Raw genomic sequence first — 6,408 nt, forward strand, 5'->3', positions numbered from 1 at the left:
GGCATCAGTGAAAATAAATACCAGAGATGAAGCTAAACTCTTCCTTCTTGGTTGTTTTTTTTCCTCGGCCACGCCATGAGGCTTACAGGATCTTAGTTCCTCGACCAGGGAATGAATCCAGGCCCACAGCAGTGAGAGCACTGAGTCTTAACCACTGGACCGCCAAGGGAAGTCCCTTCCTTCTTGTTTTTAATCAGGGTCAATCTGAGGCAAAATGATAAAGTAGATGAAGAGTATCTTTTTAAAAAAAGCGACTTGTGCTCACTTCGGCAGCACATATACTAAAATTGGAACGATACAGAGAAGATTAGCATGGCCCCTGCGCAAGGATGACACACAAATTCGTGAAGCATTCTATATTTTTAGGCAGAGCTCCAAAGCCATTGTCAGGTTTCTAACTGTGATGATGAAGCGTGGTTACATTGGTGAATTTGAAATCATCGATGATCACAGGGCTGGGAAAATTGTTGTGAACCTCACAGGCAGGCTAAATAAATGTGGAGTGATCAGCCCTAGGTTTGATGTGCAACTCAAAGATCTAGAAAAATGGCAGAATAACCTGCTCCCGTCCCATCCGTTTGGTTTCATTGTACTGACAACCTCAGCTGGCATCATGCACCATGAAGAAGCAAGATGAAAACACACAGGAGGGAGAATCCTTGGATTCTTTTTCTAGGGATGTAATACATACGTGCAGATAAAGTGCCTCAGAGGAAAAAAATATATTAAAAAAAAATTAAAAAGCAACTTGCCCAGAGCCATCTTTGGGCTCTTTCTGAGAAATTCTGTTTAGGCTTTTGTCTCCAGAGCAGGGAGAGGCCTGGAATTTTGCAGAGGTTATTAGGAGCAATAAGTAAGCACCTACCCTCCTCCTGCCCTCAACAGCTGCACGAGGAGCTAGGCCTGTGAGGGTAACTTCCATTTCACCTTCAGAGCTCCACAGCCAGTGCCCACCTGGGCCTGAGGACAGCTGTGGAATGGACACCAGGAAAGGGGAAAATGAAGAAAAAGAAACACACATAGGCTCCAGCCCCATCAAAGAGTAGAAGCTGAGTCTTTTCTATTCTAGTTTTCCCCTCAGCCTGGCCCAGGGATTGGCAAAGCTGGCTGTACTTCAGAGTTGGCTGAGGAGCTTGTAAAGGGCCAGACTCCCAGGCCCCATCAAGGAAACTAAAGGGCTGGAGGAGGTGCAGCTGTGTCCACACCCTTCTCTACCCTGCGAGCTTTTTTTTTTTTTTTTTTTTTTTTTTTTTTGTGGTACGCGGGCCTCTCACTGTTGTGGCCTCTCCCGTTGCGGAGCACAGGCTCCGGACGCGCAGGCTAAGTGGCCATGGCTCACGGGCCCAGCCGCTCCGCGGCATGTGGGACCTTCCCGGACCGGGGCATGAACCCGTATCCCCTGCATCGGCAGGCGGATTCTCAACCACTGCGCCACCAGGGAAGCCCCCCCCCCCCTGCGAGCTTCTGACTCCCCACCTGTCCTGGGGACCACAGGCGCCATCCCTGACCACAGTGAGGCCTTCAGAGATGTCTGCTGAGTTGAGATGAAATCTGTAATTGACTAGACAGGATCCTGCTTCGTGGGAGGGAAATACTTGGGACCCAAACCGCATAGGAGTGCTTCCAAGTCAGAGCACTTGCCCTCATTTCTCTGGCTCCCCTCCACAGGGGGCACACAGGGTGGTGGGGAGGGCCTATTGCCCACAGAGGGGCCCGCTCATGGCCAATGTAGCTGAAAGTGCAGCCTCTAGATGCGCCTGCTTGGTTCCAGTCCTACTGCATTGACCTTTGGCATTGACCCAAGCTCTCTAGGACTCAACTTTCCCCATCTGTAAAGTGGGGATGTTGATCGTAGTAGCTGCTCTCAGGGGTGTGGAGAAGTTGAGAAGACACAATACACGTAACACCCAGCATGTGGCTAATGTTCAGTTAGATAATAATGTTATTATCTTCCAGCTCAAGAAAACTAGTAACAGCAACCACTGATCGTCTTCAGTGGAAGCAGAGGGCCAGATGTGAACGTTCAATGCTTCAGAACATGCTGGCCTGATTCATCCAGCTGTTTTAATTTATGTTTCAGGAATTTCAGGCTCTTTTCTTAGCTCTGCTTAGGAGACAGAAGCATAAATGTTTAGTGCCAAAATGGATTCTGAGACCATCTAATTCAATCCTTCGTTTCACAGATAGGGAAACTGAGGTCACCTGACGTGAAGTGGCTTGGCCAAAGCCACACAAGGAATCAGAAGAAGACAGAGCTGGGACTGGAACCCAGATTTCTTGTTTTCCCGGACGACTGCGGTATTCCTGCACTCTACCAGCTGCCTCTGTAATTTAGAATGTATGTGAAATCCCTTTAACTGAAAATGCTAGAAAGATGTGTGGTTCTTGTGTTCTTATTCTTTTTCTTTTCTCCAGCTGAGGGTCATGGTCGAATAATATCATGGATCAGAATCTCTCTCTCTTTCTCTCTCTCTCTTTTTTCCTTTGGCTCAGAATCTAGAAAACAGCCTGGAGAAGAATCCAGGGTAGATCTTCCAGCCTCTAAGCCTTAGGACTGGAGGTTTGTGTGGTAGACGTTCTCCCCCTAGTGGAATAAGTGAAGATGACAGGCAGAGAGTGAAGAAGCTTCTGCCTCCAGGACCTGGCTGCCCAGGGGTCTGATGCAGCTTGCACAGCCGGGCCTCCTTTACCTCACTCTAATGACAGCACTGTCAGATCCCATCTTTACTTAAAATTGTGATATTCTGTTCATCAAAACACTTTTTGGTATTAATTTTGATTTATTAATACATTGAATTAAAATATTATTTATATTGATTATTTGGGGGGCACCTCCTTTAAATTTTGCACGTGAGGTGAGTGCCCCATTTGCCTCCCCTGATCGTAGTCTTTGCAAAATATTTATTTATTTATTTGTTTGTTTGTTTATTTATTTTCCGACCATAGTCTTAATCCAGAAGGTGGCCCTGGAAGAACCCGAAGATGCCTGATGTGCTGACCCCCTCACTTGTCGGAGGTGCCCTGAGGCCCGCAGAGGGCTGGGCTAGGCCAGCCAGTTAGGGCAGTGTGGGTCTGTTGCTTTTGCACTGAAATAATCAGAGCTGCAGATTTCCCAGGCTTTCTCCAGAAGCGAACCGTGACAAAGAACCTCTCCTTGCCCAAACTCTAGCCAGGCTCCTCTGAACCCTCTTCTTCACTAGGCCTGTCAACCTGGGCCTATAAAGACTTGAACAAACACTAACATCGTTTCCAACAGCTCAAGGCTGCCTGCACTCAAGGCAGCCAAAATAATGTACTGTTTGTTCCAGCCAACATCTGAAGATAGCTCCCCTGTTTCCCAGTCTGTGGGAGCGTAGGAACCCCGTTTTGATAGAGGCCAGTTAGCAAGTCCATAAGGGCTTCACCTGGACCAGTCCCCTCCCCCTTTTCCCTGAGTCTACAGAGCCCCCAGTCAGCCCCATCCCCCCCTCCCTCATCCTCCCTTTAAAACACCCAGTCACCGCTGAATAAAGTGAGCCCAATTCACATTGGACTCTTCCAATGCAGTAATATACTACAATAGTATTATTACTGATTAAAATCAGTCCTTACCACTTTAACTAGTGTTCAGCTTTTATCTGAAATTTATTTTATTTATTTATTTTTGGCTGCTTTGGGTCTTCCTTGCTGTGCACGGGCTTTCTCTAGTTGCAGTGAGCGGGGGCTGCTCTTCGTTGCGGTGCGCAGGCTTCGGGCTCTAGTCGCGCGGGTTTCAGTGGTTCTGGCTCATGGGCTCTAGAGCACAGGCTCAGTGGTTGTGGCGCACGGGCTTAGTTGCTCCGCGGCATGTAGGATCTTCCTGGGCCAGGGCTCGAACCCTTGTCCCCTGCACTGGCAGGTGGATTCTTAACCACTGAGCCACCAGGGAAGCCCCGTAGTGTTCAGTTTTGTTTCTCTTTGATAATGACTGCCTTTTGAAGTTTGTCCCTTATGAGAAAAGACCCTGGGGCCAAGAGCAATTTTATTGCACAAAGATGCACTGAATTCTGGGTCTTCCTCAATGCCTAAAGCATGAAGGCCTAGGGAATTCCCTGGCGGTCCAGTGGTTAGGACTCGGTGCTTTCACTGCCAGGGCTCAGGTTCAATCCCTGGTCAGGGAACTAAGATCCTGCAAGCCACATGGTGTAGCCAAAAATAAACACATAAAAATAAATAAATAAGTAAATAAAACTTAACAAAAGACAAAAAAGCATGAAGGCTTAAAGATAGGCCCTATTTGCAGGGGCCCACAGTAAGTAGCTAGACTAGGAGGAGGGTCTGGTGCCCCAGCATGTCTGGGAAGGCCACCTCGTTGGAACACCTTCCTCAACTGGGCCTACATCCTGCATCACCTGCTGGAGGACTCCAAGTACTCAAGGCACCAAGGAGTCAGCCACCCTCAGAAGTGTTAGGGGATACACCAGCCCTCCTCCTTGCCATCAGCTGGCTACCAGAGACCCCCCCTCAACTGAGTCACCTACTTCTGCCCACCTGCCACCAACCCAGCACTCCCACCTCACCACTTCCAGCAGCCCTGGGCCACATCCAAGGAAGATGAGACCCCAGAACTTGGTCCTGCAAGATCTCTGCCTCCACCTGCCCGACCCCCTACAAAGCGTGCTAAGGCTCCCCCCACCCCACTATCCCCACCCCCTTCCCTGGGGATCCCCTGGCAGGCTGCCAGGGGGACATGGGTTTAGGTCAGGCCCGGAAGTGGCAACCACAGAGCTTCGGGGTCCTGCCCATCTTGCTCAGGCTGCATTTATTACCCAGGCTTCACATAGTTGAGTCAACTGCCTTCAAATGCTTGAATCCCTGGGGGTAGGAAGAGGAAGCAGCGAAAGGTGCTCTTTTTTAAAATGTAAAATAAAGAAGAAGAAAGGAAAAGACAAAAGAATTGTTCATAGACAAAAATGCCTCGAGCTGAGAAGCTGGCCCTTTCCTACAGGGGTGCTGGGCAGGACGCCAACCACACACTAATCTGCTTGGGCTCCAAACTCCTTCCTGGGTTTCTCAGACCCATCCCAAACTCCTATGTTTTGTGGCCTAAAGAGAATGGAATTACTTGAAGTAAACTCCATTTCATTTACGGAGGGGTCTACTCCTTCCAGGACCACCTCAGGCAGCGTTTCCTTTCCTTTCCTTTGCCCCCCAGCCCCACTTTTCCAGCTAGAAGATGGTCAACCCAATCTGCCAGGGACCTGCGGCTCCATCAGAAAGTTCTCTCCAGCAGGCAACCTGGGAGGCTTCTCAGCACCAGCCACTCAGTTCCCTGCACACTGGAAACCCCTGGGGCGGGGGAAGAGATTCATCTGTATGCTATTCACATCTGCCCAGTGGTTCTCAGGCATGCTGGGGTAACCCAAGTACCTCACTGATTGAGAAGCGGGCCTGCAGGTGATTTGTAACTAATAATGAAGGGCTTAAGTGTGACACTGACTTGCCTCCTGCGTGGAGCAGATTCAAGGTTATCCCTGTATGACTGTCACGCTCACTCTTGCTTTCTTGAGCTGAATGAACCCTGTGCCACGACCTGTGAGGTTGTGTGTAACCTTCCAGCCTCACACCTCATGTCCCTATCTCCTTTCTCACTCACCCATCCCCTGGTCTTCAGCCAGTTCTGCAGGTATGCCAAGCTCTTTCCTCTGCACCCTGCTGCCCCTTCTGCCAGAACACCCCTCCCCGCTTTTGCCTTGCTATATCTCCTGGTTTTTTTTGTTTTTGTTTTGTGGTACGCAGGCCTCTCACTGTTGTGGCCTCTCCCGTTGCGGAGCACAGGCTCCGGACGCACAGGCTCAGTGGCCATGCTCACAGGCCTAGCCGCTCCGCGGCATGTGGGATCTTCCCAGACCGGGGCCTGAACCTGTGTCCCCCGCATCGGCAGGCGGACTCTCAACCACTGTTCCACCAGGGAAGCCCTATATCTCCTGTTTTAGGGCCCAGCTTAAAAAAATAACTTCTTCTTGGTACTGACTTGGAGGGGACTTCAGAGACCCTTGAGGAGTTGGGGGGCTGGAGATACTCTGTTCTTGATCTACAGGGAGGTGACAAGGTGTGTACATATGTGAAAATTCATTGAGCTGTCCACTTAAGATTTGTAGACGTTATGGAAGTAAACCCAAAAAGATGATATCTAAAAAACCAATTTCACCCTTTTCCCTGTCTCCTGTTCTTCCTATTACTCTCAACCATGGCATGTGCATTTCCATCTTGGCACAATAATTATACTATTTGTTGGTTGGTTTGTAAATTGTTTCTCCCATTAGAATGTAAGCCCCATGAGGAGAGAACCACTGTCTGTCTTGTGCACTGAGGTACCTTCTGGAGTGTAGCACAGTGCCCGCCACATAGTACATATTAAGAAAATTAGCAAATGGATAGAAGGAGAGA

The 6,408-nt window shown here is 49.3% G+C and overlaps 1 non-coding gene across 1 annotated transcript; it reads left to right on the top strand.

Annotated features, from left to right (window-relative positions):
- Nucleotides 1-257: 257 nt before the first annotated feature.
- On the top strand, nt 258-364 carry LOC131756537 (U6 spliceosomal RNA). Its single transcript, XR_009335696.1, has one exon. It is a non-coding gene; the product is annotated as a U6 spliceosomal RNA (small nuclear RNA).
- The last annotated feature ends 6,044 nt before the right edge of the window (nt 365-6,408 follow it).

Source organism: Kogia breviceps, chromosome 4, assembly GCF_026419965.1.
Source record: "Kogia breviceps isolate mKogBre1 chromosome 4, mKogBre1 haplotype 1, whole genome shotgun sequence".
NCBI lineage: Eukaryota > Metazoa > Chordata > Mammalia > Artiodactyla > Physeteridae > Kogia > Kogia breviceps.